At 42.5% G+C, this 7,743-nt stretch overlaps 1 long non-coding RNA gene across 1 annotated transcript; it reads right to left on the bottom strand.

Annotated features, from left to right (window-relative positions):
* Positions 1 to 350: 350 nt before the first annotated feature.
* LOC110364333 (uncharacterized) lies at positions 351 to 7,706 on the bottom strand. Its single transcript, XR_010470144.1, has 3 exons — positions 6,516 to 7,706; positions 4,085 to 4,317; positions 351 to 1,247 (listed from the first exon to the last, which is right to left on the bottom strand). It is a non-coding gene; the product is annotated as an uncharacterized LOC110364333 (long non-coding RNA).
* Between the last annotated feature and the right edge of the window lie 37 nt (positions 7,707 to 7,743).

Here is a 7,743-nt window from a genome sequence, read left to right as displayed (position 1 = left end):
ACTTTGAACACTAAGATTGCATAAATACATTTTAAATTGTATAAGTTTCCATAGATTTGCTGTCTCTGGGAGTAGCCATTCATTTTGCCCAGTGAGTACTGCTGAAAATAGTGGGCAGAATTATCTAATCATGCTAAATTTGCCTTTATTTATCAATAACTGACACAGTAAAAAATACCGTCTGAAATCTGGACAGCTGTGACAAGGCTGGGGTAGGAACTGAGATAGGTGGTATAAACTGTAGCACTGTGATTTGAACAAATGCAAAGGTTAAGTATAGTTTGGAAGGACAGTGTGTACCTGTGTCATCAGCACCCAGCAAGCAAACAGAAAAAAGAGACACAAAGAGCAAGAGAAGCAACAATTTTATGTCACCAAAGGAAAGTCAAAAGAACAAATTGTAAGCAGACAATGTGCGTCCTATTGTTTGACTCATCCTCTTTTCAAGGAAATAGGATTTTGTGTGCATTTCTTGTAAACAAAAACAGTGCACCACATACATATCTGGGTTCCCTGTCACTGCATTCTTCAATTTAAGTAAAATACTCACAAAGCTGAATCTGGCCAGTGACAGAGGCTACGAAATAGGAAATAAAAAGTATTTTAAACTGAGTTCAAGCAGTTACTTATCTTGACATTGCCTTACAACAGTGATCTTGATATTAAAAAGGCTAGACTTCCAAAGAGAGAAGTATTTTCCACTCTGCTGCTATTTACTACTACTGTTTTCTACCAGCTAGAGTCAGTACAAACAACAAATATTTCTTCTTGCCTTATTGAGCCCTAATGATTTATTACCAAATGAGAAGGAACAATTTATCTCAAAAGAAGAAACAATTAAAAAAATTGTAACCAAATATGTTTACTGACTTTAAACATTGTTTTCAATATCCTTTTCACACATATAAAGCAAAATATTTTACTAGTAAAGGTAATTATTCTTTAGTCATGTTGTACACATAAATAACTGGGACTCAACATGACTGGAAAACTATCAGTTATTTTTATGAATCTGGTTGAAAACATTAAGAATTTATTCTTTTATTTCAAGGATAGACAAGTATTAAAAAACATATTTTTAATAAAAAAAGAGCTTGCAGTAGGAAATTATTTCTCAAGAGTAATGACTGGAAATGTTGAGGTTCAGAGCTTACCAGATATCAAGTACAATACCCACAAGACACTTCCTGTATTTACCCATGGCAGATGTTTGGAGATTGTTGACCAGTTGTGTATTGCAACATAAGCTTTAAGGTTAAAAGAAAAAAAAAAAAAAAAAAAAGAGATATGGTTTTATGTAAAAAGAAAATTCCAAAGCATTGCAAAAGTTTTGATTTACAACCAACAGGGTTAGGATGAGATCAGGATTATGCCACGGAAGTTGGACTGTGTTTCATAGGTAAATTAACCTAACTAGGAGCAGGATTATGAGGAGAAACCTTCAGCTAGTACCAAGCGATACTCCAGGACATGAGATAGAACAAGGAGTGTACTGGTGGAAATGATGCACATTTTATCAAGGCCTTTTGTGACAGGACAAGGGGCAATGGTTTCAAACTGAAAAAAGGTAGATCTAGATTTGAGATAGGAAATAATTTTTTTACAATGAAGGTGGTGAGACACTGGAACAGGTTGCCCAGAGAAGCAATGCCCCATCATTGGAAGTGTTGAAGGCCAGGCTGGACATGGCTTTGAGCTACCTGATTTAGTGAAAAATGCCCCTGCTCATTGCAGGGCAGTTATACTAGGTGACCTTTAAACGTCCCTTCCAACCCAAACAGTTCTATGATTCTATGACATGAGCAACAACAGAAACATAGGCCTGAGGGGTCCTCAGAAAGTCATTTTAACAGCCTCTCTGCCTCCAGGCAGCTCAACTACACGTGCTAAATTTCTCTGTTAGGAAGAACTTTAAATATGCTAGGAGGAAGTTGAAGACAGACTTGACGTAAATTTGAAAATACCTGACTTAAATATTCTACCCTTTACTTAACTGAGGCTAATGTAATAGTTTCCATATTTTACTGATCTTTTGAAGTGAAGTCTAGAAGGTACTGCCTTCCTGACACCTTTTATTTTCTGAAGAAACAAGTTTTCTTACTTTACAGTTAGAGAAGCCTTTCTACTTCATACAATTAGTGGGCTTCTAGAGTGATGTGGGGTTTTTATTTTGCTTGCTGTTGCATTTCATTTCTGATTTTGTTCCTACATGCTTCCGTTATACTTTTATTCTCAACCCTAATAGCCTAACCTGCTTTCTGCTTCCCCATAGGTTTGTTTCTTCGGTTTGAGTGATGTAGCCAAGCTGGTGTCTAGCTGGTGTCTACTGCTGCTGACTAGAAGAGCCTCATTGCTCTGTGTGGACTTCTCCAGAAAGCCTGGAAGTCTCATCTACCTGCAGCTTGTGTGTTCATATAAGTATGCACGCTTACAGCTGAGGAAGAAAAAACAGAACGTTGTGGCACAGGGACACTGCTTAGATTACACTCCCTGTTTCATACAGCAGAACATCTCATCAGCACATATGACCCAAGCAGACAGAGTCACAAGACCCTTGATGGGAGTACCCTTCCACCCACCTAAAAACATGAGACCTTGTCTCTCCCCAGCCACTCCTGTATCCACGAAGGAATTTCAGGTTAATCATATGTGAGTCATGTACTCTGGAACAGCCAAGTATGACAAGATGGAATTTCTAGTTAGCAGTGCAGCCTGTCATGGCCTCAGCTGCTGCTGGTACTCACATATTAACCATGCTATATCTAGGCACCACTCTTTGCAGTTCGCTTGCTTCTTGGAGCATTTAAACTTCTCTTGGACTCCCTGTAGCTGACTCTTGCACACAATTACTCAATTTCCTACTGCAATTTCTGTGGGTGCCATTTCAAAATGGTGCTATAGGGGCTCTGAAAGCAAACCTGCTCTGAGATGTTGTAAACAGCAGCTCAGTCAGGACTGCTATTTATTTTGCTTACCTGACATGACCCTGGTGAAATAACCAGCAAAACTTTTCTTACAGCTCTCCTCAACTGCACCTCTTTTGTTCAAGTGCCAGGCTCACAGACTCTCATTTGCCCCAGCCATCCACTCCAGGACTGTCCCCTCACAGTCACAGCCACAATGTCATAGGTTTCCCAGTCCACAGACAGCCTGCTCCCAGATCAGAACCAGACACGAGTCTTGGTAGGGGCACAAGAAAGCTTGCCATTCTGCACTGCAAGAATGTGAAAGGCCAAGAGGCTGAGACACAATTGTTTCCCTATGCAGGGCAGGCCTCAGGTGCAAGTACCACAGCAAAACACTAGCCTTACTTGAAGGAGGGTCTCCCATGTCACCAACATCCCTCACAGCTTCCAGGACTTTGGGTATCTATAGAAATACCCTCCTCATGCTCACCAGAGGCAGAGACATGTTGGTTGGAAGATGTTGGCAAAGTCATTGTGAAGGAGGACCTCCAAGTAGTTAAACACTTCCTGGTCAATCTATACTGATTTTAAACTCTTTTCCCACACTCAGATATGTCTAGGAACCAGGGAAACAGAGTAGTCACACTAGGAATTAACAAGCACGCTGCTCAGGCCTAGCCACAGCAAGTGGAAACACCTGCAGCTCCAGTCCCTGAGGCAGCTGACAAATGTTAGGCTTTTCCCCTTAAGAAGCATGGCAGATAAGCCAAGTTCTCCAGTGACAGCAAGGCATGGATAGGAGCTCCCAGAGACATCTTGTGATGGCTTCAAGGTCCTCTTGCCATCATGTAACCTTTTCCCCTCACTCTGTACATACCTGGCCAGGTCAAACTTCTCTAAGATTTTTGTTCAGGCTGATTTTAACAAGCTATTGGTGATGCAGTTTGGAAAAGTAGCTTACTAAGTACGTCGTGGTAAACACTATTGGTCTCTTTTTGTACTTACTTAAGTCACAAGCTCTAGCTGACAAATAGCTACTTCTGTTGGATCGAAAGTAGGATCACAAGCATAGTGCATGTAATACAGAAATTTTGTGTATTTGAAGAATATTGGCATAGACAATATCACCACTCTAAATGTTAAATGGCTAAGAACAATTATACTTACTGAGAACTGACCTCTAACACAGATAGTCTCAAAGTTATCATGCAAAATCCAAAGTAAGCAAGATGGCTTTGACACTCAAACTTTTGTGATGTCATCTGGAGTCTTTCTCTAGCTTGGAGACAGATTTTTTTTTAAATCTTTGTCCAGAACAAAGGGGACTTGTGAGGTGAGCTGGATTGCTTTTCTTCTCCCAGCAAAGGGAACTTGCCTTTTCTTCCGATGCTAGCAGGAAAAGATGTTTGCCCTGGAAAAAAAGTTACCAAAGGAAGCTGTAAGAATAACAACAAAGCAAAAATCTGTTGGTTTTGGTTGTTTTTAAATTATTTTATAACTGTGAGAAAGTCTTTCTGTTTTAACCTTATCTACGTTACATGGTGGGATCCGAAAATAAAATTATGGCTTATAACAGCAACAGTGAGTAACATACCTCTTATTAAAGAGGATGACATTAAACTAATTCAAGAAAGAAGGCCAGATACAACTCCCAATAAACATGAAGATAAAGAAGTGAGAGATTAAACAGTGTCGTGGACCTTTCCTTTAGAGTCAGAGACATTTTCAGTGTCCAGAAATTTCTCTGAAATACAAAAATGGAAAACCTCATATAAACTATTTGCTTCTCATTATGATACAGGTATCCTTCATTCATTTACACCACACCAGCCAACTAACACATGACCCTCTTTCTTCTATCAGCATTGTAGCTGTCATTTCTTCACACAGAGAAATACAGCTGATTTATCCACATTATCAAATCAGTTTTAAAGAAACGGAGTCATTTCTCAGCAAGAGAAAGAAGGGCTGCTAAGTGTGAGTGGGCTACTTGTACATTTACATTTTTCAGGAAGTGTAACCAATAAGTGCTTGTGTGAGCACCACTGAATTAAAATTGCAGAGATAAGTGTGTGTGAACACTTCCATGTTCCATGAGTAGGCCGTAATTCTTGCTTGTGAGGTTTTAAGCTTACTGTTCTACTGATATTAAAAAGAAAAAGATCATAGCATTCAGAGCTATTGTTTCAGTCTGTTTGCAAATTCTAGAGAGCTTCATTGCAAATGTTTGACAGTGATCACATACTCCTGCACTCATCAATATTCAAATTTTTGGAAAATAAAATCTTTTAGAGCAATAATTTAAAAATAAATACACTCTCCAAAGAAAAATGTCAGATTGCCAAACCATTGTGACACAGCCAAACTTTAGCTAAGATTGTGTAATCTCAACAATCACTGTGGTTGAAATTGCAGAATACTTTTAGCTGAGAATAATTTCAGCTCTTACCAAATTAACCTCATGCCTTTTATCAAAGGATTACAGAAGCCAAAGCAAACAGTAATTGATCTTCCATTTGTTTTTCTAAAGTGCTTCAGCTCACTGGCAAAATTCAGAAGAAATGCAAGACTTAAAACCTTCTCACCACTCTTTCCACTCATCACACCTTGCTACTTCATTTCAATTAAGGTTTGATTGTTCAGTACAAATGTAGTTCTTACACAGCTGAATGATAACACACGCTATATGATGACACTAAATGCTGTCTACAACAAGCATATCCCTTTCCCCCAGCATTCTCCTCCCCATAAGGATAGCTGCACTTAAGTCTTTCAAAATACTTGAAAACAAAAATTGCAATAGATGTTCTACTCATAATCAGCTTAGGGACAGCTACTATTTCAGTCACATCCAGAGCTCCTAATTTTCTTCTTATATGTAAAAGCAAACATAAAGCACCAACTTGAAAACCTACTGCTGACTACCATTGCTGCCGCCAAATGATAGCTTTTTGTGGACAAGCTGAGACTTTTGTTTGGGTTCTGCTACCTCTCCTGCTTTACTTGTCAGCTCTGTGCTGACATGGAGGTCTTGCTACCTCTCCAATGTAAATACCTGGTGCTCAGTCTGTCACAGAGGCACCCCGAGGTTAGTTTAAGGGACAACAAGGTCCAAAACATCTTTTATTAAACCGTTGAGAAACAGGGTTTTAGCACTCCAAAAGTGACTTGAATACAGGTTCAGGTATCAGTTGAGGAAAATTAAGGGGCAACAACTAATACAATAGCCGGTCCACAGAGTGCATGCACATGGCTTCACCCAAAACAATGCTGGAGCCGTCCCTGAGTCTGGGAGGAGTACACACTTGCCTGAACACGGTGTGGGATTATTTTAAAGGGATACACGTACTCGTATTGAGTACGGAAAGTGTACACTTGCAATTCTGTGAGGGTAAATTTATAATACACTCGCAATCCTGCGAGGAGAAATACATGTGCAAATGTGCACGGAAAGTTACACATGCTTATGTGGAAGCAGGGGAGGAAAATACATCCGCAGTTACGCGAGGATTAATTTACACATGCTCATATTGAGCACGGAAAGTACACATGCATATGTGCATGGAAAGTAAATACACTCGCAATCCTGCAAGGATAAATTTTACTCACATACGTGGCAGCAAGGCAAGCAGAGTCTCCATCCTGGGGAGGGGGCCTCTCGGCGGCAGCATCTCGCTCGTGCTCCAAGAGACCCGCGACAGTTTCAGAGTCTCGATGAGAGTCCCGTTTTATATTGGCTGATCAGATCTGATTGTGGACACTCCAGAAGCTTCTCTGCACCCCCCACCCTGGCTGTGGGTGCCCCTGAAGCTTCCAAACATCCCTCACACTGGCCGCGGGTGCCCAGCGGCTCACTGGTACTTTGGCACTCCCTTCTCCTAACGGCCCTGGCCAGGGTGCTCTGGGGCCAAACAAAAGAAGCTGTTAGCCTCAAACAGCAGAGAGAGAGGGAGAAGGGGGTTTGCATCCTGCCACACAGTCCCCCAGCTGTTACGCTGTATGTTACACAGCAGGCAGACGGTGGGAAATACACTCACTCGGTGGGTATGTACACATGGTGTGCCCCCAATACAAGGTTCAGAGGGGAGAGGCACTCCCGAGGATAGAATCATAAAACAGTTTGCGTTGGAAGGGACTTTCAAAGCTCACCTAGTCCAGCCACCCTGCCATGAGCATGGACATCTTCAACTAGATCAGGTTGCTCAGAGCCCCATCCAGCCTGGCCTTGAATGTCTCCAGGGATGGGGCATCTACCACCTCTCTGGGCAACCTGGGCCAGTGTTTCACCACCCTCATTGTAAAACATTTGTTCCTCATGTCCAGGCTGAATCTCCCCTCCTTTAGTTTAAAACCATTACCCCTTGTCCTGTTGTAACAAGCTCTGCTAAAAAGCCTATCCCCATCTTTCTTACAGGCTCCTTTCAAATACTGAAAAGCCACAATAAGGTCTCCCCGAAGCCTTCTCTTCTCCAGGCTGAACAACCCCAGCTCTCTCAGCCTGTCCTCACAGCAGAGCTGTTCCAGCCCTCTGATCATCTTGGTGGCCTCCTCTGGCCCCTCTCCAACAGGTCCATGTCTCTGCTGGCTGACGCAGCTGAGCACAACAGAGCACTAAACCCTAAGACTTCACCCTCCATCAGGCCGCGAACCTGCAGCCCTCGTTCACGGGCCGGGAAGCGCCCGGCGGCCCATCGTCTCCCGTGGGGACCCTGTCCCGCGGTCCCGTCCCCTCAGCGCCCACCGGCCCTGCCCAGCGCGCGCCCCAACGGTCGCTCGGAGGCGCGCGGGCGACGGTTGGCACCGGCTCCCTCCCCGGCCGCGCACGGCGGCGCTGTGG

This window comes from Columba livia, chromosome 2, assembly GCF_036013475.1.
Source record: "Columba livia isolate bColLiv1 breed racing homer chromosome 2, bColLiv1.pat.W.v2, whole genome shotgun sequence".
Classification (NCBI taxonomy): Eukaryota; Metazoa; Chordata; class Aves; order Columbiformes; family Columbidae; genus Columba; species Columba livia.
Note: the sequence above shows the minus strand (reverse complement) of the source record. Positions and strands in the feature narration are given on the sequence as shown.